This window comes from Coturnix japonica, chromosome 2 (genome assembly GCF_001577835.2).
Source record: "Coturnix japonica isolate 7356 chromosome 2, Coturnix japonica 2.1, whole genome shotgun sequence".
NCBI lineage: Eukaryota > Metazoa > Chordata > Aves > Galliformes > Phasianidae > Coturnix > Coturnix japonica.
Window position 1 is genome coordinate 94,766,977 of NC_029517.1, and position 22,682 is coordinate 94,789,658.

A 22,682-nucleotide genomic window follows, 5' to 3' on the forward strand; every position below is an offset into this window, starting at 1 on the left:
GAAAAACCTCAAGGTTGTTTTTGATGTCAGTATACAGGAGACTGAGACTTTCTGATAGTTATCATGGAAAGGATAACAATGGCCAGTGAAACAAGGCTTTCAGGTACATGTTTATGTACAGCAGAGTGAGAATGCAGGTCTGACTGTGCAGTGTGAGTGTGCACTCTGTGTGAGTGTACTGAGCAGTGCACTGAACAGTTCTGAAGTGACACAATTTTCTTTTTCACATCTTTTAAGAAAATTTTGCTAAGTATCAATGTTGTCATGCTTAGAATAAATAGGATTGCCAGCACCATAAGGCCCCTGTCAGCCTCTCCCAGGCCTACCCTCACCCTGTTAGGGCCCAGAGCCCCATTTCAGAGACCTTCCTGGCTGTTCTCATCAACAGTGCTTTGTCCCTTGCTTGGCAGAGAGTTTGCCAAGAGAGGAATTTGTGTCTCCAGCAAATGATGTATAGGAAAGGCAGAGCAGATATAGAGGAAAGAAAGCTGTCTTGTTTTTTGCACTGCTTTTCACTCCAAATCTCTGTGATGGAACCCAGTTCCTCCCCCACACCCAGAGATCCCATTATTTCATTCTTGAAATCTGGTCAGTCTGCATCTCTTTAGGTTAAATCAGGATTCCCTGTGCTGTGACTAATGTGTTATACAGGGAATTTAGTAATAACGCTTAAAATCCCTTCCAATTTAAGTTTAAATCCTTGTGTCCAATTGAATCTTACTTCCCTGACAAAATTACCCTAGATTATTTTTAAACAATCAAATTTGCTGCAACCACGTTTCCCTCGGTGTGCTCAGCTCCACACTCCTCTCCCCATCTTGGGTAGCCTGCACACCCTCCCCTTACTCAGGGAGAACACTTCAAGGACAGAAGTTGTCAAGTGACAGGAACAAAGCACGGAGAAGTGCTGCTCCTCCCTGCTTTCCCATCCTGTCCCTAATAAAGAAATCTCATAATGCCCATTTTAGGCAGTCTGCTCCTACAACTCGAGCCTCATTATTTCAGCAAAGCAGTGTAAACTGCCAGCTGTATCTTTTATACCTCCAGTCACGCTTTGTAGAGGAGCTCCTCACCTCTCTTCTGAACATCAGCCCCCTTCTCCTCCTCCTTTTATTCATGCTAGATCCTGATGGAGAGAAGGGCTGGGATAGTGAATAGCTTTGCACGCAAACCTGAGGAGAGCAGGCAGAACAGGGGAAGAAGCTTGTGTCATTTTCTCACTTCCTAATACCCTGATAATTAGCAAAGTTCTCATTAAGCTTATCATGGTTCCTTGGTTTAAATGCAAACTATTTGTTACATCCTGCTGACTGTTACTCTGAATAACACCCTTCTCGCATCTCAGCTTGCGTTCTCCTAAAGCTTTTCAGCTACAAAGCCCCTTGGGCAGCCATTTCCTGGTTCTCAGCAGGGTGCTCAAAGAGGGTGGGTTCTGGGGCCATACAGAGTGCCTCTGCAGGGCTACAACACAAGCACTGAGCCCTATCTCCTTTAGCACTGTCCTTACTGGCCTCTGGCCAACTTTAGCCCTTGCTGAACACAAGAAAAATCCGAGTGTTTTTTGGCAGAAATACAAACCACTTGGAGCACTTCGGCGTATGGATGTGAAGTGTTTTACAAGCACCCTTAGAAGCCCAGCACAGCTCTTAGTGCAATAAATTTCTGTAGTATGGACAGGTCTTCAGAGAGCACCTAGGAGAGGCATGGGAGGCAGCTGATGGCCTAATTACTGATGTGGAGAGATGGTTGGCGGGTGGGGAGAGAAGAGATTTGTGGATTGGACATCATTTTAATGGTGCAGTTTGACAAAATTGGAAATCAGGGAGGAACTACTGAACACAACTTTTTATTTTATTCATTTACTTATTTATTTATTGACTGACTTATATGAAAAATTAACAGTGGTTTAAAGCAGAAAAGTTTATTTTTGCCAAACAGAATATTCGAAATTACTAGAAACCAAGTTTTCCAAATTTTATAGGGACTGTTAGGATTATTGCACTACTCTATTTTACTGTTAATTCCATACCACACGTACATCCAACATCCCTTTAATTTGCATGGGGAGAATGAGGGATCTCTGCAGTGACTACACTGTACATCTGTCTGTACAGAGCCTCTGCATCATTGTATTCTGCTGCATGCTAATGTTGATACTAGTTTTTTTTTTTCTGCATGAATATCCACATTTCTATTTTTCAGCTGATGGCTTAGATGCAGACCACAATTTAATTCTGTTTCATCAGAAGTGATGACAAATGTTCTTTGGCAAAACTGAATGATGATATCAGAATACACTTTGTGTGCGGCACACTCATAAGTACATCAACAATGTATTTTTCTTAGACATTTAACTGATGAGAAGGAAGAAAAATTTCTGCATTAGAAACATCCAAAAAGAATGAGACATGCTGACATAAGTTCTTGTTTCAATGTCACTATTATGATTCTGGAGGAAAAAAAAATTGAAGTAATGTTATCCATTTTGCCTCCCCCATCTTTATCATTATCAGACACACTGTTTCAGTAGCTATGGGCAGGGACACATCTGTGAGGTTGCCTGAAGATGAGTGGATTCTGAAAACAATAAAACAGTGATAGAACGCTGCCAGTTAGCAGGTTTTATCTTGGCAAGAAACTTGTTCTCATCTGCCTTAATGAGCTTGAATGTAAAATAAGCAAAATCTGTCTTGAGAGATGTGGACTCTGGTGTTGTCAGTAGTGCAGTCACACAGAGCTAGAAAAACTGGAAGTCTTTGCTTAACTCTGGCTTCTCTGTTTCATCCAGACCATGCCACTCATGTCCCACCACTTACTGACTTGGCATAGAACTGCAAGCCAAACTACAATAAATGATGAAACGGTTTCATATACATCACTTGTCACGCCCTATACAAGGGGCAGAGAATGCTGAGTGGTATTCTGCCTCTGCTAAGCCTCTGAAGAGTATGTATGCAACCATCTCTTTGTAGGATAGAATTCTCTCTTCCTGTGTGCCGTTCCTTTGTAAGTGCATAGTGACTTTTTCCTTATATCTCCTTTGTGGAGAGAACAGACCAGCCTCCATGCAGGACTCCTCAGCTAATTACTGCTTTCTCATGTCTTGCAAAGGTAAAACATATCTCCTCATGTCCCATAGCAAACTGTGTATCTCCAGCTAGAAAATGATTGTGTGATGTCATCTTATTTATTTATTTATTGGGGGAGGGGGTAGGTGGAGAAGCTATAGGAAGGGAGACAAACTGCCTAAGCAACAGATAGTCAGGATAAAAAAAAAAAAAAAAAAAGGAACATTACATGTATTTTGCTAGCATGGCAGTGCTTGGAAAGGCTTTGCAAAAGATATGGGTGTCTCCTCTCTGCACTGCACTGCATCTAACAGACTGGCAGTGAATCTTCGGAAGAGGAGAAAGAAACACACTGGACTTCTGAAACAGAACAACCTCCCATAGCTGGACAGAAATCTGCCTGAAGGAGCTCAGCGTGGAAAGAAGTCACACCAAAGAGCCTCCCATTCTTGGCTTCTGAGATGTGACTGCTGATCAGCACCAGTTTGCTCCTGGGCTGTTTCTCCCAGGAGTGCAAGCTCAGCTCTTTACTCTCTTGCAGCCCCACAGAGCTGAGCTGTCTGCTTCTTTTTACCAGCTTTTGGCAGCTTGACTTGTTCAGACTACAGCTGGTAAAGGAACATCCACCCAAGCATTTAATCCACAGGATCTGAAGGATCATTGGTCTTCCAGGGACACTAGGTGCTCTCCATGATGGAAATATCTTCAGACCACTCACCTCATTTTGGAAGATTATCATACATAGCATCAATTGTAGCCATTGTATAAAATTATACTTCTAGAAACTCTAGTGTGGCAAAGATAAAAATGAAGGCAGTGACTGAGCAAGCTATAGGCTGTTCTCTTCAGTTATGAACATGTGTGGGGAATACACTGTTATACAAATCTAGCAGCACTGAAGTGTAGTATACAGATTGTGGCTGGTAATGAAAACATCATAGCATCATAGAATCATTTGAGTTAGAAGGGACCCTTAAAAGTCATCTTGTCCAACTCCCCTGCAATAAACAGGGAACCTACAGCCAGATCAAGTTCCTCAGGGCTCCATCCAGATTGACTTTGAGAGACTCCAGGGATGGGGCATCCGCTGCCTCTCTGGTCAACCTATCCCAGTGCCTCAACATATTTATTGTAAAAAACTTCTTCCTTATATCCAAAATCTCCCCTCTTCTAGTCTGAAACAATTTATCCTTGTCCTGTCACAACAGACCCTGTTAAAGAATCTGTCCTCTTCTTTCTTATAGCTCCCCTTTAGATACTGAAAGGCCACACTCAGGTTTCCCTGGAGCCTTCCCTTCTCCAGGCTGAACAGCCACAGCTCTCTCAGCCTGTCCATGCAGGGAGATGTTTCATCCCTTGGGTCATTTTTGTGGCCGTCCTCTTAATGCACTCCAAGGTCCATGTTGCTCCTGTACCAAGAACTCCACAAAAGAGGTGTTCTAGGTTGCTTCACCTTCAACAAGTAAGAATGGAAACAATAAGTTAAACGGGGACATCCCTCCACATGGTAAACAGCCAAAAATCAGACATCAACTAAAGATTAAAAGTAATTGTCATATATACTTAGTCTTTGTGCTTTGATATAGACTAAAAAGAAGGCAATTTAATCAATTTGTTATACTCTGTGTGATAGGAATGTCTCAGAAGTTTGTTGTTCTGAAGCTATTCCTGAAAAAAGAGAAGAAGGAAAAAAGGCAAAGAGATTTTTATCTAGAAATAATATTCTAAAAGTGGTTATCAAAGAGGCCTAGAAATAGATATTAGTAAGTGGAAGGTAATGGAGTTTGAAGTAATAAGACCAAAGGTTAATACGATAATGAAGCTTGGCCAGACAGGTGTGCTGCAGTCCTTTCACATGAGTATGTATCACTTCTGTTTCTTCCAAAAGGTTTTCTGTGTAGTATTTGAATTGTTCATCTGAGAATATCTGGGCTGATATTATCTTATTCTTACCCTTTTAGTTTCTTTTTTAAAAATTTTTTAATTTTTTATTTATTTTTTCTTTTTTCTTTTTTTTAATGTCTATAATTTTTTGTTTCTTCGTGTTACTCTATTTTTAATTATTTCTTTTTTAATGACTGTTTGAGCCTTTTATAAGATCTATATTAATGTGAGATATTAAACTATAGAATCTGCCACACAAATGTAGGATAATAACTGTAGTTTGATATTGTAAATATGTGGCCAGCTTCAATTCACAGCCACAGCAAAAGAAAAACCAATGCTGAAAATTGGCACATTGAGATATTCTCAGTGTTCAAGTCCAATTATCTCCTTGGTAACAAGTTCTTTCATTCATTACATATTGTATTGTCAGAATTAACCATGTAATAGTGCTGTATCTGGGTCTGTTCTTTTCCTGCAAATATGGAACATGGAAGCATAAATAGGCAAGCTGCTAACCAGTTTCTTATGCTTGTTGGAAAAACTAATCACCAAATATCTCTGTGAATCGAGATCTGCCAAATGACTGTAGTCTTCACTTTTTTCATATATCTTTCATTCTAGATACAAGTCGTCAGCTGTTATTTATCGGCTCGTGAGAGGAAAAACTCCACATTGCCATGTTTTAAAATCCACCTCTTATGAACAGATTGTGATTTCACATGCTGAATATGTTTTATACATGTCATGCTTTTAGAGATGTTGAGTGGACCTGAAGCATGGGTGAAATGCTGAAGTGATTTACACAATAGCTCAGACTCGATTTACATGGCTGCAGCTCCATGTGGGGAAGGGTGGACATCTTGACATGGTTGATTTTTGTGGGAATTTTCTGTACTGATGCTAGCTTAACTGGAATTAAGATAATGGTTCCTGGGGGCTGAGAGTGGAAGAGGCAGTTCCTCCAATAATTATCAGATCTCTTGTCAAGGAAACTGCTTTGTGTGAAAAAGAACAAGGCAGAACTAGGCTATTACAGACTTGTGCACTCTGCTATCTATTTTGGGCCCATATCCAAAAGCATTTCATGGTTTAAAACAGTGTCCAGAGATTTCAGCTGGGATAGAAGCCCACTTCTCTTTATTGAACAAGCACAGAAGAAATGTCCTGACACCACAGACTTCTCAGTCTTGCTGAAACAACAGACAGAATGAGGATGGGATGGAAGGATGAAAGCAAATGGGATTGAAGCAGAGCTTATACAGAAATACAAGGTTCTCTCTGAAAGTAATGCCTACTAATTTATTGTGTTGGCCCACAGTGTCAGAGGTGGATGCTGGTGATGAGAATGAACCTTCCTAATAACATTCAATTACGTTTTGTTGCTATGTGACAGCTGGCAGCAGAGAATCAGTCTGAAAAAATGGCATCTGATATGGAAGCGTGTGTGAAGCAAATGTATGTCACTGAATTCCTCCATGTGAAAAAGGTTGCATCCACTGACATTCATTGACTCTTGCTTATGGAGACCAAACAGTGGCTGTGAGGACAGTGTGATGGGTGATGCGTTTCAGCAGTGGCAATAGTGACAGTGGATCACCTCTGCTGGTGCATGCAGGCTCTTGATCATCACTGGTGATAATGCGTAGCTAATGGTAGTGACTGCATTGGAAAACAGTGTTTTGCTCTTGAGATTTTGCTCTATCAAAGAGTGTTATTGTGCTCTTTATATCTGTTGTTGTTTTCATAGAAAGTAATAGGAGGTGTTACTTTCGCAGTAATCTGTATTTCACATAACCAAAATTCGATGATTTTCAAACTCATTTTTTGGTTAAATGGGAGACTTACGCAAGAAATTATCCATGTAGTCTCCAGTGCCCTACCTTAACTTAAAAGGAAAGTATAATAGGAATATTTGAGCGAAAACTGTCCAGGGAGTGCTAACTTCTGTTAAATAGTAGGTTGTACTTACTAGAAGTAGCAAGAGTTATTACTACCAGGAGACTGCAGTAAGAGAAATGGACTATGACAAGCATATCAAATAGATAATAGAATAACAATTAAAAAAAGTCAAAACATAAAACAACCTCATTATGAGATCACATTGTTTCTGGATTTTACAAAGAAATTCAGGAAAGCATTATTTATAATTTTATAAAAAACAAATATTACTGTGACAGAGGTTAAAATGCTGTCATAGAATCTTTAAATGAAATAATGAAAATCTGCTAGTCTCTAAAATAAAGTGTAAACAGTATTCCAGCTACAGTGCTGTAGGAATTTTTATTTGGATGACCTTACATCTTAAGCTACTCATTTTTATACAATTAAATGTCTTCCACATCATGAATAATGGAACTCGTGAATCCTCAGTATCACATGATGGCTTCTGTTGTGAAATCATGGAAGAACTGAAAGAGAATTTCAGAATGCTGATCATTTCTCTGCAGCTATAAGCCATGTCATTTTCTTGGAGGAGACTTCCCAGATTCCTCTGGGACAGACCTGAGGATTTCCCCCACTGCATCTTAAAGTGACAGACTTCCCTGGTTCTTCTCTGTCACTCAGAGATACATCTCCTTTCCCCATCGAATCTAGTTTAAAGCTCTGGTGATAAACCCAGCCAGCTTGCTGCCCAGTATATTCTTTTCCTTCTTGGTCAGTTGCATCCCATCTGACATCAATATGCCCGGTCTCTTGAAGGTGCATCCAAGATTATAGTACCTGAGCATGATACTATCCACACTGCCATTCACTCAGCTGGTCTGTTCTCCTCCTGCCCAGGTCAACCTCTAATCAGGAGGATCAAGGAGAACACTACCTGTGCTCCTGATCTCTTCAACAACTTCTCAGGGGACATAAAATAATCTTCTCTAATACTTGTTGCAGCTTACTGTGGCCCAGCTTGAAAAAGCAGGAGCAGAATACTCATGTGCACTGCTGCCCACCTACACTGGATTTACACAAGCAAGTCCAGCTATACAGTTTTATTCTCAAACACTCATAGAATCATAAAATCTCCAAGGCTGGAAAAGATCTCTGAGATCATCCAGTCCAACTGTTCACCTATCACCAATATTTCCCACTAAACCATGTCCCTCAGTACAACACCTAAATGTTTCTTCAGTACCTCCAGGGACGGGGACTCCACCAGTGGCTGACCACACCCTCGGAGATCCAATCTAAAATCCAACCTAAATCTTCCCTGGCTCAACTTGAGGTCATTCCCTCTCGTCCTATTGCAAATTACACAGGAGATCAACTCCCACCTCACCATAACTTGCTGTCAGGGAGTTGTAGACCATGAAAAGGTCACCTCCAAGCCTTCTCTTCTCCAGGCTGAACAGTCCCAGCTCCCTCAGCCACTTCTCATAAGGCTTGCGCTCTAGACCCTTCACAGCTTTTCTGCCCTTCTCTGTTCTCTGAACAGTGTTCAGAAATACTCCCATATAAAAGCACTTCTGCTACACTGTAAGTATGTGATGGCTGACAAAGGCACACTCTGGAGTGTGTTAATGGTTACTTAGGAGCAGTTGCACTTTACTAAGCCAACTGCAGCTGGCTTGCTGCCTGAACAGAGATATTCCTAATTGCACTGAGCTATGATTATGGACAGTCAGTTCATAAAAACATTGTTTTTATGTTGGGCTCTTTAGAGGGAACTGTAATAACCAGCTACCTGATCATGGACTCTGCCATTTTGTGCATTTCTGTTTCACCATCTTACAAAAGTGAAAGAACTTAATGCTACCAATGCTACTTTTCTGCTAACCCTTTCCAAGTTTAACATCAATGAGATTTGCTGCATTTTTTTTTTTATTTATTTTTTTTTTTTCATAAAGACATGAAGAGAGAAGAATTTCTTACTTAGACATACTGGGAAACGATTTTCTCTTATCACAGACTAAAAAGCTGCAGCCTAAGGAATAGATCTGGAAAGGTCTGGGAAATGTCTTTTGCAACTGGACGTTGAAGTGATTTATCACAAGAAAAAAGTAGTTTGCAAATGTCTTCCCCCCCCCCCCCCCCCCCATACAATCTGATTGCTGAAGTTCTCTGTTTCAGTATTATGCATAAAGTCACATGGAGAAGCAGCATGAAATCAGTATTTATGAAAGTGACGTGAGTGATTATCCAGATACCCCTCCCCACATAATATTAAGTATTCAAAGGATGCCAGGACATGACCACATTCTTACCCACCAGAGTTTCAGATAAGAAACTGCTGATTGTGGAAAAAAGGATGTTTTCATTCCCCAAGGCAATGATAATGCCACTTAAAATACCACTATATTTCTGAGCTTTGAGCTAGCTGCTGTCCTCTGTAACTTCAGATGTATTTTAGGATTACTAGTGTTGAATTTGGAAAGATCTTGAGGGTTTTATACAAATATTAATGTCAAAAGAGAATTACAGATATGCATATTACAGGGTGCTTTCACAAGATCCTTATACTGGAAGCTAAACAGAAATTAAAGTACTTCCAAAAGGAATTTGAATAGGGAATAGGGATTTTCCAACCCTATAACAAGTCTGTGAAATCTGTTTGATGTGTGTTTTTGAGGAGGACAGAGAGGCCTACATCTACGTTTTGAAATAATTCAGAGACCCAAGTAGGGCACTATTGACTTTCCACATTTACTTTCTTAATTGCTATTGGATCTCAGTGACTTTCAACCATGGGTGATGCCTGTCTCCCACCATTAAACTGTGGCAAAATTCCAATTTATAAAAATACTGCATGTCCACAGCGGGATTTACTACTAATTCTGTAAAACTGAGTCAGGTAGAAAATTATATCAGCCCAATACAGTATTTACACATATGTTTGTCACTGGCCTAGCTAAACACTTTTGGTTTCTACTAAATTAAAGATATCAAGGTTGACAGAATCAGTCCTCATGGGAGTGAGATGAGGCTCTGAGGTTAACAGGAATTAGACTGTATCCCATTATTACTGGTTTTGTCCCCCTGAAGTGGTACTTTCGTACATTGCTGCTTTCGGTTTCACCAACAACAGAGCAGCAGTATAGGTCCCAGCAGCCGAGAATGTTTAAAACACAACAGCGCTTGGTCAAAGCAGATAGAGACTTTATAAACCCACGATTATTAGCCATTTATTTTTTGCCTGTGCAAGTTGTTCTTCCTGTTTGTGTGATAGGTCCTGATGGTGAATGGCATACATATTATTAATTTTTCTGTGTTAATTTACTTAGGAATGTAGAAAGCTTATTTGACTGACCTTAGTTGCAAGGTAACCATAGCTTGTATCACTGATGTGTTAGAAGGATCATAAAAGACAGATTGCCCAGAGGTACCTGCAGAGAGATGGATGTGAGGGAATAAGAACACAAATTCATCAGGAATCTGGCTTTATTAGTCCCGCTGCTCATAGAATAACTTAATAATAATTATTATTGTTATTATTAAAGGTAATCTCCTAAGGGCTGGAAATCCAGAGCACTTTAAGTCATAGCCTTTGGTATGACAAATATGGTTAAAAGAAATAAATAAATATGGTGAGAGAGATTACATCCCCTGAAGCTGGGGATATTTCATACAACATTTCTTCCTCCCCACTCATTATCTGTATGGCTCATTGTCCCAGTGCTGTGTCTCCCAGAGAGAGTTAAAAGTGATAAACAAATAGATCTCAATTTAGCAGCAGATCCTTCTGGGAGAATATTTGTAAAGCTGGAATTTTTCCGTCTTCCAAATTCCCTGGTTATTTTGTATCTGAATGTTTTTCAGATATGAAAGTCTTTTCATATCAGCTTGACAGGAAGCAGTGCATACCACAGTACTGTAAAGCACCTAGAGTATGAAATGAGAGATGAACAACCTGGCTTAGCAGGGGATACAGCAAGAATTGGTTCAGCCCTCAAGCCAAATATCAAGCCAACCCCAAACTAATGTCTGTCTGGCTGAATGTTGTCTTTGAATCTTATTTGTTCCAGAGTTCCCTGGAGAAAGAAGATAGCAGTGAATTTTGAGCTGCCTCTTATACACGGAGACCCATAACTCATGAGATTTGAAAAGAGCATCTGGTAAAAGCCCAGCAAGGGGTTGAAAAGGATGTGTAAAAGACAGAAATAGGGCCCAAGTTCCTCAGAAGTTGTTTATCCTGTCTGCTAAAATGACTCTTTGGCTGTTTCTCTGAGTCATGCCATGATAATAACAACACTGTGCTATTACAAGAGTGGCTGGTGAGAGGAGAGAAAAAGTAAGGTAGTTCCTTTTCCTCTAAGGCACCCTTGGTGAGTAATACATACGAGTCTTCACATTCAATTCCCACTATCTTCAATAAAAGCATTGTTTATTTGCCACAGGGTAGAAAAACAAAGGTAAACCAGAGAAGAAATAATCAGAAAATAAAAGTTAAGCAGACAGTAAGCACAATAGATCAGATTACTTCAGGGATATGTTTGACCCAGCTAAACATATTACCTCAAAACAAAAGCATTTGAGCTGGGCATGAAATCTGACATCTTAAAACTTTTTTAGTGTCTAAATAGGCTCCTAAATCTAGATTGTGAGCACTTAGAAATAAGGAAAAAAGGAAGAAATGTTTCCTGAGGTAGTCACTTCTTGTGTTTTTTACAAATGCAAACGTTAACAGAGGGGAGCCGTGTCTTGCACCTTCCCAGTTCAAGTGCTCCACTTCAGAGAATCAAGCATAGAGCTGTATAGAAACTTGAGGGCATAGTGTCACTTCAGCACTTCTCTTCCCTTCCTTCCTGCCCTTGGAAATGCTATGAAAATACTGTAAAAGACAGAAGCAAGCAGCTTTATGACTGCATCACAGCTCTGTTACAGGAAATGGGTATTTATAAGCATTTAACTCATGTTCTCACTGTTTGTTTTTTGTTGTTCTTGCTTGTTTTTGGTTTTGAGTTGAGTTTTGGTAGTAGTTGTTGTTTTGGTTTGGTTTTGATAACTTGCAATGTTTTTGCTGTTAAATTATATGCTCCTTTCTAGTTCCAGCCAAATAGCCTGTCTAGGTATCCTCTCTTCTTCATGGGAGTGTGCCACAGCCAGGCAAGGTCTGTGAAATTTGAGATGTCCTCTCCTTTTTTCAGTTGTGATATACCCTTTCTTCCTGTTCCCGGAGAAGAAGTTCCCAGCTCAACCATTTGTCGCTATTCATATTCAACAAACTGTACAGTGTTTATGCTCTTAGTTGATTTCATTGGGAAATTATGAAGGTAAATAAGAGTTAGCTACACTCTCCTGGACCCAGAGACCAATGCAATACATCTCTTCAAGTCAATCAGATGAAAGTTTTTGATATAAGAACAGTAGAAACCTTTCTACTGTAAAATTACATTAGCAGGCACTGTGGAAGATGCATGATCTGACCTGTTTGTTTCAAATACTGAAAAACCCATTTTTATCTCATCATTTCATGTTTGGTTTTGGTTTACTCTCTACTTGTATTGTTCACAACAATAATGATTTGCATTTAATCAAATAATTCTGGTCCAGTTCCATTGTGTAAATTGATCCTCCAGGTGTTCACACAAAAACCCATTAGTGTCTTTTCTCTCAGCACATCTTAGGGCAGAATATCCCATTACTATGAAAATGGAAATAACTGTATTCCCAGGCAGGTTAAGCGTTGTGTAACCAAACTAACACACTACTAAATGCTAACCCATATTTCCTTAGACAATATAATTTATATCAGATATACAGGACAGGAACTGTCACACATGATCTGTGCTAGTTATTTTTTAAGTTTTAGCAGAAATCAATCTAGCTGCATGAGTTGTGAGAGCAGGAACTCCCTCCCCCACCTCTTCCATATGTTCCAAATGAACTGTTACATTCACATGAGCAAAATCCAGCTGGAAATAGAAAACTGAGCCCAGATCCTCCTTTGGCATAAGCTAGTAGTTACACTGAATCTAAAGGACACCCCTTGATGTAAACAAGGGGGGATATAACCCTTAAAATTTCACTCGCTTTGTTATCTGAGGCTCGGAAATAAGAGCATTCCTGCTTTACAGAATACAGGCCCACTGTTTTAAGAGGTGGAATTGAAGGTGTCTTTTCTATGAAAGCGCAGTGCCATACAACCTCTGGAAAACTCTTGGTGCAAATTTTAAAAAGTTATTACTTTTTTTTTTTTTTTAAGATCTTTATTGTTTTCTCAGTATTGTTGAGGCTACACAGGCTAGAAAGTAAACTGTAGAAAAGGCAGAATCTCAGCTGTTTTTTGTTGAAGTCTGGTTGATTTAAGGGCACCATGAAGAAGATAGGAACAGCCAGAATGAGTTTACTAAAGGCAAATTATTCCTGACGAGCCTGACTGCTTTCTGTGGTGAAATTCCTGACTCTGTGGCTAAGTAGAAAGCAGTGGATGTTGTTTGCCTCGCATTTAGCAAAGCTTTTGGAATACTCTTTTAGCATGGTAGTGGTTAATAAGCCACCAGTGTATCCTTGTTGGGATGAAAGCTAGCCACTTCCTGGGCAAGGGAGTATCCAGCAGGTTAAACAAGGTGATTTTCCCCTCTTCTTAGTGCTCACAAGCCACACTTGGATTGCTGTGCCTGGTCAAGGGGCACCTAAAAAGAGTTGTCGACAGATGGGAAGGAGTCCACAGGAGGGCTGTGATGATACTGAGGGGACTGGAGAATGTGACATATGAGGAAAGTCAAAGGGTTTTTTGTATGTGTGTGCCTAATTGCAGTCTTCTATTGCCCGAAGAAGGGTTACAGAGAGCACAGAGCATGACTCCTCTCTGATGTGTACAGAAAGAGGATGAGAGCACTGACAAGCTGCAGAAAGAGAAACCCTTACCATGCTGTTCACAAAGGGTGTTGAGATGTGTTCACATTACATAAAAACATATTAGCAATGTCCATCCGTAGGTGATGGTGTTTATCAACTTTCCTTCTGAAAACTACTTTTTGGGAAAAATATAAGAAAAGAGCAAAGGAAGAGGAATAGACAGGAAGAAGTTACAGGGGAAACTGCTTGCAGACCAGCTGGGAAAGGAAATGATGAGCATTTCCAAATGAACATCCTCCTTGTCCTCCACAGCAGGGTTTCCCCATGGTAGTTTTCCCACAGTAGTTCTCACCAGCTCTTGCACAAGCTTCTTGCTGGTTGTTCCCACTGATAATACTGTTAGCACTGGCTGCAGCACTTTTTGTTATGGGGCAGGTGCCTCACGCACCTTGGTAGTGATTTCTGCATGCGCGTTGCTGGTCCCCTAATGTAACCTAAAAACTACAACTGAAGAGGAAAAGGGAGAAAGAAGGGGGTGATTTTCACATTAGCAGCAGTCACTTCTCATGAGAACCTACCACAGCGATGATGTTGAGGGTTGTGGGTGCATGAGAGAAACAGCTTGAAAAATCAGTGTGAGAGTAACAAGTAGGAGATACAGTGTCAGAAGCTCTGGCAAACTGCTCTTGCAGCTTGGGTGAAAAGTTGTGGAGTTGGGTCAAAAGGCAGTCTACGGCAGTGCAGGCAGAAGACCAAAATGCTAAGATATCTAAAGCACTGTGCAACAAGGCACAGGAGAAGAATCTTTCACTATTTTGGCCTTAAAACAGACCCTAATGATGATGTGAAATATTTCTCCTTGGAGATTCCCAGGGCTTGACTGGAAAAGGTCCTGAGCAACCCAACCAAATGTGAACGTAGTCTTCCAACTTACATTTCCCTGTGATTCTCTGTGAATAGTGCTGGGTACCATCAGCACTATAAATGTATTTCAAGTGTGAAATCTGAAGTCTTAAAATCCTTGTCTAGAAATTGCCATAATGGGAAAAGACAGAGCTCATGCTCACACTAGACATATTTTGATCTACATAGGAAGATTATTAAGAAAAGATGAGTTTAATTGCAGAGTGATGCCCTTGACATAATTTTTAAATATGGACTTCATATTTTTTACTCTCTTTGGATTGCGACTTATGAAAAATGTAAAAGATGATTCAAGCATAAGTACCAAACACACTGAAGGCTTTGCAGCTATATTTGATTCAATAGCAATTTCAAGGAAATCTATAATAATAAAGCTTTCTTAATGTCATGAAATCTGCTTAATAAGACTGTTCATAAATATAAAAGTGTTTGTTGCTTGAGCTGAATCCCTTCCCAACACTAAAAAATAATCCATACGTATCAGTTCTTCTGTTTTCTTCCCCAGGCTTTCCAACATGTATTCTCAGAGAAATCAGCCATGCCTGGGTTTATAAAAGTGAACAGGAGCAGGTGAGTGAATTTATGTACACTGTGTGTCTTCAGGGAGTTATATAAATACAATCTGAATTCCTTCTATTTACTGTAAATCAGAGCAGATAAATGAGGCCCTGTCCATATTCTGGGTGAATTCAGTCAATCCATGTTAGGATCAAATTTAAAAACAGCTTCTAGCATAGTGACCAGCCACTGTGCAACCTAACCAGCTACATTACAAAACAGTTTCATTAGAGTTCCTAACCAGCATTTGAGAACTGCAGGGTTTATTTTTATTTGCCCTGCGAGGGAAAGTGAAAGGGTTATGGTACCAATGTTATTGTTGTATGGGTGAGTGGACTGAAAGTTTTTAGTGAGCTGAAAAGTCATAATGGTGTTGTAGTTTTAGTCTACATGAGGTGCTGGAGAATTTTCTATGCAGTGCTAGGTCCAGCTGTCGAGAAAACTATATGCATATTTTGCCTATTTATAGCAAAGTTTTCATCTTGGCAGCTCAGCCTTAAAGAAAATATGTCTTTTTTTTTTTTTTTTTTTTTTTTTTTTTTTCTTTTTTCCCTGTAGCTGATTAGCTCCATGGGACAGCTGAACAGTTGAATGACTGATGGGTACAGACCACTCCAAGAATTATCAGAACCATAATGTTTTCTAGTAGAGGAAATTATTCTATGCAATTATTTATTTAGAAGACAAAGCGGGGCAGTGGGAGTTCCTATAAATAAACACAAGGAATTCAGACCAAACCATGGGATAACATAATTCTGTTTTTCCCATGTTTAGAAGGTAGCTGGGGGACAGAGTCACTTACTCTGGTGGAGATCCAGCTGTGTATCTTTGCCAGGGATCCCTGGACCTAGGTATGCAATGGTTAACCCTATCTAACTTCTGAGATAACTGTGAAGGCTTTCCTGGTTGGTTGCTTCTTTTTTCTTCTTCTTTTTTCTTTTCTTTTATGACTAGGCCTTCTGGTTTGCTATAATACATCAGTACAGCAGAATAGATGGGACTCTTTCATTGACAGGAACTAAAAATAATGCAACCCTTAAACCACCCGCAGCATTCCCGGGCACACTGGAAGGGTGCCATGGTACTGCATCTGCTCCATGTTAGTTGGGAATCTGGAAGAACATCAGCTTTCCCAGATGTCAGGGAACAGGTTTCCAGCCCAGTTGAGCAAAGCTCCATAGCCATGAGATGAACACATCACCCAATGTGAAGAGGGACTTGTCAAGTTTAATTAAACCTGCTAATAAATATGGAATACAATGGGTAATATGCCTGAATTTCATGTAAACTCAACAATGTCATGTGAAAACAAAAACAAAAAACAACAATTCAGAAAGGCCTTTGGCACATACCAACCCGTGAGTCTGCTAGATCGCCGCTTACTCAGATGGTGAAAGAGAAGGCTGGAGGTAATCTGAAAAGATAGCTAGTTTTATACCGTCTCCTTGATCTAAAGTTGGATTAACCATTCTTGTCTTGAATGCCAGGAGCTTGTCTTGACTGTCCAGTTGTTACTGTAAAATAATGCAAAACTGGGGGTACTACAGTAACCACTTGTTGCTTGCTGCTGTGTGTGCTGCAGTAAGTCTGATGAAAGAACTGAAAGTGCAGCAACTGCCCGGCACACACAGTCATGTTTTCTCCCACTTTCTTCTTCATTCCAGAGATCAAGAGAGGACTAGCTAATGTATTCTATTGTTAATTTGCCTTTGTAAGATATTGCTCCCTGAGCCTTGAGATAGAAGGGTATATCTTCTGCTAATCCAACTCTCTAGAGGCATTTTAGCAACTAATCTGGTTGAATCAAATAATTCCTGCTGCATATGATTAATTTTGGTCCAATTTAATTTTTATTAGTCATGGGTTTCAGTCACCTACAGTTGCATGACTGTAATTGCCCTTGAGCACGTGGAATTTCTTTGTAGATTTGATTCAAAAATGCATTGGGTAGCCCCACCTCTGTTTCACCTATTTGTGCACTGTTAATCTTATTGCAACTCAATTTGCACTCCTTGAATATAGGTTAGTAAAATAAAATCTTTATGACAAAAAATGGTGAGTCAATTTGCTTCCCTAATTGTGGGATTTCTTGAGTGAATTTAGTGCTTTAAGAATGTGGTGCCTATGGCACCCATGAAAGGATTAGTTTATGAAGGCCAGCTCTTAGAAACAGCCCAACAATAGTGCCTTATCCTCGGAATCACTTATCAGTCAAAGGGAGTTTGTTCTCAGGAGGGCCAGAGCCAATGGGTAAACTCCTGTTTACGCTAGCGGAGGAGCTCTGTCTCAATGTTTGGATAAATTATCATTTTGTATCCTGTTGGAGGTAGAGTAGCATGGGGATCTTAGACGAGTCTTCAGCTTTTGCTCATGCAGGTTTGGGTCTGCTCACTCCTGCCCACGTGAGGGAATAAATCTATTTTCACGTGGAGATGTGTTGTTTTATCTTGTGCTTCCCCTTCTCCTCATGTAATTCGCCTCTGGCTACCACCATCCCATAAAGCAGTGGGATTCTTCAGTAGTGCACAAGTTTTAGGAGACCTAGCAATCCTGGGACTTCATAACGAGAAGGGCAGTAATGGCTCTAATGTGTGCCAGCGGGGATAATGATTTTTCTTCTGTGGACAGTGGAGAGAAAAGTGCCAACTCACTAGCGGCAGTGGTACCACTTTTGGCTGGCGCCAGCTAGATCTGGTTTGTAGCTAACGACCTGGAAGGGCTCCCGGTACCATTACACTGCCCTGCAGGCACCCAGCTGGCTTTCCAGAGGCTGGATGGAGCATGGCTGTGAATGCCGGGTCCTGCAGAGCTGTGCTTGAAGGACTGCTTCATGTGTAACAGGATAGTGTAAGAACAAATGAAGGGAAAGCCACACTATCTCTTTTAATAACAGTCTGTCTTTACTAAAATCCCATAGAGATGTAGCAGACAGCAGTGGTATTAATATTATGCGACTTAGCTGATACTAAGAAGCATTTGGGAAAACTTTGACTGACTGGCTCATGCAGTTGCTAATGAGGATATCTCACTTACAGGGATATGGCAGAGTAAAGAGGTTTATTTCTCAGTATGCTCTCGCCCCATCTGAGAGACGAGAGTAATATTCACCCAAATGGGAGGTGTGAGGGTAGAAAACCTTAGGCCTGACACAGCCCTGATGGCATGAGGCAGCTAATCACTCTAGCTGATGATGGCGTCTGCACACAGTGATGCTGCAGGGAAGATCTTATAATGTGCGGGTGAACCCCAGGAGCAACAGCCAAGAGAGCACAGCCAAAGACTGCAGAGCATGGTTTCTCCATGGTTTGAGGAATGCAGAGGGGCTTCCTGTACAAAACAGCCTCCCACACGAAAGCATGGAAAGATTGCTCAGTTTTGAGACACCAAAAGTTTTGGCATATATCTCTTCTTGGCTCTGTGGAAGTGACGTCAGCCATGATACCCTTGAGAATTCTGCCTGATGTGCACTTCTTCCATTATATACCTACTCCTCTGTGGCTTCTCTGGGAGGAAATAGTTTTGCTTTTGTCAAAGCACAGGAAAAGGGATTTAAGTTTTTGTTTATATGTTCTTCTGGGCTGTGCATCTTTTTCCTCTCACAATGGAGGTGAATGTGTGAATAGAGATAATATGGACAGATTGATCTGCACTAAATGAATCTCATGACAACTTCTGTGATAAACCTGTTTGGTGTGTCCTTATTATTTCACAACAGAATTTCAACCATGAGGTTCTAACATGGGTGCAGTGACTTATTACATTACTGACTCCAATGAACTTTGGATTCCAAAATAAATACAGTCACTCTGAAACCAAATATGTGAATTTTTCAAAATTATTCCAACCACGGAGTGTGTTTGGAAATGTACAGTTCTTAACATTATGTTTTGCTTAATACAGCTAAATTCTCATATTGCTGTTGTGGGAACTAACATGACACAAGGCTTAGTTCTACTGAAGTTAATGAAGCTCTTTGTGGACTACTAAACATGATCAAAACTGTTTTCATCCTGGTGTAATGCCTAAATGCTACAATCATTGCTCAGAATGTACATGTTTCACTTCATCTCCCTCAGCTGTTTTGAAAAGCAGCGATTAAGTACTGTCTTTAGGGATCTATATTTTCACCCAGCTATAAACTTCAGGGTTAAAACATTGCTGCAATCCTGGTGATGCCCTTTGTGGTATCTTTCAGAAGGAGGGTAAGCATAACTGGAAAACCATAAGTACAGTTTATATGCATTTTAAATGGGCTGAGCTAACATTCAGTTTAATTGGAAGGAGTCCTGAATGCAAAGCAAAGCCTTCCCACACTGTAGAAATCCATATGTTAAAATATTTCCTTTTTTTAGATTTTCACAGTGCTATAGCCAAATGTTGCTAGAACAAGGTCCCCGTGCTGTCCTGTTTTGAAAATAAACAAATTGACAAATCTGTTCTTTGTGCTGCAGCCACTGGTTCCTCGGTATATTTGCAAATACAGAAATGTAAAGCTGAATAATCTGCTTCTCTCAAGACTGCACATTAGGCAATTAAGGGGGTATGTTTGCAGCAGGGCACACTGGGCATTAGGCACACAACTATTAGCAATAATAAGAATTGGGCATTTAATTCCCTTCATAGGGATGAAAATGTATCTCTGCTGTTTAATACAAGCCGGAGTAGTATTATGTGATAAACACGGATCAATAGAAAAGGATTTTTAAATTTAGAATGCCTTTCCTCCACCACAGAACTGGCAACAGAGACAGTTTCCCAGTAATAGCACCAGTCTACCTCCACAGAAACAGGAGCAAAGTTATCTGAGGAAGTAGCAACAACGTCATTTATTTTAATGAGGCTTGTTCTCCAACAAATGCTCTTTCCACACTCTCGGGAAGGTTCCAGTAATGCTATTAAAAAAAAAAAAAAAAAAAAAAAAAAGGAAAAAAAAGAAGGAGATCTATCAAATTCTGTAATCCTTCTCTGTTTACATAAGCCCAGACAGAGCATCTCATGCAGCAGAGCCCTGTATTCAGGCAGGAGCTGTGTTACCTAACTAGGTGTACCAGGACTTATTACAAAGTCTACCCTTGTGTACGAAAATCAGTTCAGCTCTATATTCCAGCTGATAAACGGACCGTCTGTATCTTTAGGTGATTCATCTGTGTGACGAATGCTAAAGTATCCAGATTCAGTTTTCTCTAAATATATATTTTATAAAACCATTCTCTCTGTGACACGAGGGTTTCGTTCTTCTTGGCCTTTCCTTGGTATTATGCTATACATCCCTTTGGCTTGCCAGTTGCAGCGCTGACCGGGGGGAAGAACCCAACAAATTGGCTTTGCTACAGGGTTTGCCAGTGGGAGTCCAGGGAGAAAACCGAGCTGAAACTGGCACACACGCTGCATTTACTTTGAGCTTGTATTTCAGCCGCCTAGCAAACCCAATGGGAAACTTAATTTCTAAACATGAACATTATTGAATTTCAGCAGCTATATTTAGGTCAGTCTCTTCATGCCAAAATTATTAGGCTTTACTAGGAAAGAAATACATTACCAGCTAGAAACATGTTAGCACTACTTGTGTTAAATGGAGTAACTGTATTTTAATGCACTTTTACCCCAATCTGAAGATCCAGTGTCTGCTTCTGACATCATGAAAAACCTGAGAAGCTTGTATCTGGATGTTTTACAAGTATTTTCTTTATCGGGCAATCACTCAATCTGGCTCAGACAGATATTTCTGTTGGGGAAATGCTCTTTACCATTTTTTTTTTCCTATGCCTGTGCTGCTCCTTTCTTTGTGCTAGTGCAGGTGTTACAGTGAAGGAGAGTTTGCTGAAGAAAATGATCTGGGAAAAATACCATGCAGAAAAAGGTGAAGGGAATCCAGAGAATTTAAACATTTGGAGGCAGAAGAAAAAATATGCAATGCAGTGTAAGCATGTGGTGAAAATTTGATGTTCTTTTAGCAGGCACGTTTTTTTGAGCATGCTGGTTGGGGTTTTTCACTTATCACAGTGAGTTATCTTGCCTTGTCAGATACAAGGCTGTGGGTTTATTATAGATTAACTCATGACATTTTTAACTTTCCTGAAGCATTTTTTAAATGTGAGTTAGAGTAAAAGCCTAGACTGTTTTTTGTTGTTGTTGTTGTTTGTTTGTTTGTCATTGTTCTTGTTTGTTTTTTTCTCTCCCCATGAAGTGGTAATTGATGAAAAAGTGTTTGATGAGTAAAAGAAGTTTTGGACCTTTCATTAAACCCTATTCATTAGTGAACCCCACCCCTGCTCAGGGGGGTTGTGGAGTCTCCTTCTCTGGAGATAATCAAGACCTGCCTGGATGCCTACCTGTGTGACCTGGTGTAGAGAACCTGCTTTGGCAGGGGGGTTGGACTCGATGATCTCCAGAGGTCCCTTCCAACCCCTGCAATTCTGCAATTCTGTGAACTTCATGCCAGGAAGAAGGGGATGTTGTGTTTAATGAAACAGAAAGGGTGGGCAATGCTGTCACAGTGTGAAATAGAACTTCAGCTCAGCAGCAATGCACTGCCCCCCCTGTACACCAGCAGCACTCATGCCCAATGCCTCTGAAGAAGTAGTAACTAAAACTGGTAAAATCAGAAAGGTACAGAAGTTTCATGCAAAATACAATAAATGACATCTATTAATGTTTGCATTTAACGTAGATGTCAGTTCACTGTAGTGCAGGACAAGGTTCAAAATCTGTATAGTGTTTTTCTGGACTTCCCTTTTAGAAGAAAACCATTTCTAAGATAAAACATTATTGAAAAAACTTTGGTAAAAATGGCTATCAGTTGCCCTTTCACCTTGTCATTTCTACTGAACATTGAGAGAAAGTGATAACATATCTTTCTGTCAAAAATAGTGCATTATGCCTGCCTTTTCATGGCTAAGCTCCATTTCACAAATGAAAGCTATACTAAATAGTAAGTCCCAATTCCACATGTCTTGTGATGAAACCCTTTTATTCTGTTAAAATACCTGTTTGTAAAAGGCCAAGGTAAAGTGTTCTGAGTTCTCATCTAAGCAAACATTCTATGGGCAAAAAGGAAAAAAAAAAAAAAAAAAAGAAGAAGAAGTTAATAACAGGATTCTTTAATTAAAAACATGTCTTTATTTGACACAGCCTATAAAATTTTCTAAGGTAGACTACTGCCCCATACGACTGGTTAAGCTAAAGTTATCTGTGTAGTACTGGCAGCGTATGTCGTCACTGCTTCCTGCACTAAAAATATCAAGTATGCAATAGATAATTTTAAATATGTAGAATAAAATACAGATCCCTTTGAAGTCAGTGGAAGATTTCTCAGAAAACATTAAGGCAGCAAAGATGCTATGAAGGATAAGCATAGACCACTTAATGGCTTAGATATTTAATAGAGGGCAATGGTTTAATGCAGAAGCCAATCCTGTTTCCTATAGGAACATCAGACAGTTTATATCTAATCAGAGGCAGTGTTACCAAAATGACGTGTCTGGTCAGGTATGTCAGGGAACAAAGTGTAAAATA

The 22,682-nt window shown here is 40.0% G+C and overlaps 1 long non-coding RNA gene across 1 annotated transcript in view; it reads left to right on the forward strand.

Annotated features, from left to right (window-relative positions):
- Positions 1-22,682, forward strand: part of LOC107310116 — a 54,742-nt gene that overhangs the window by 27,372 nt on the left and 4,688 nt on the right. Inside the window, exon 3 of the long non-coding RNA XR_001553485.2 lies at positions 15,115-15,179. This is a non-coding gene — a long non-coding RNA (uncharacterized LOC107310116). The remainder of the gene's footprint in view (positions 1-15,114; positions 15,180-22,682) is intronic.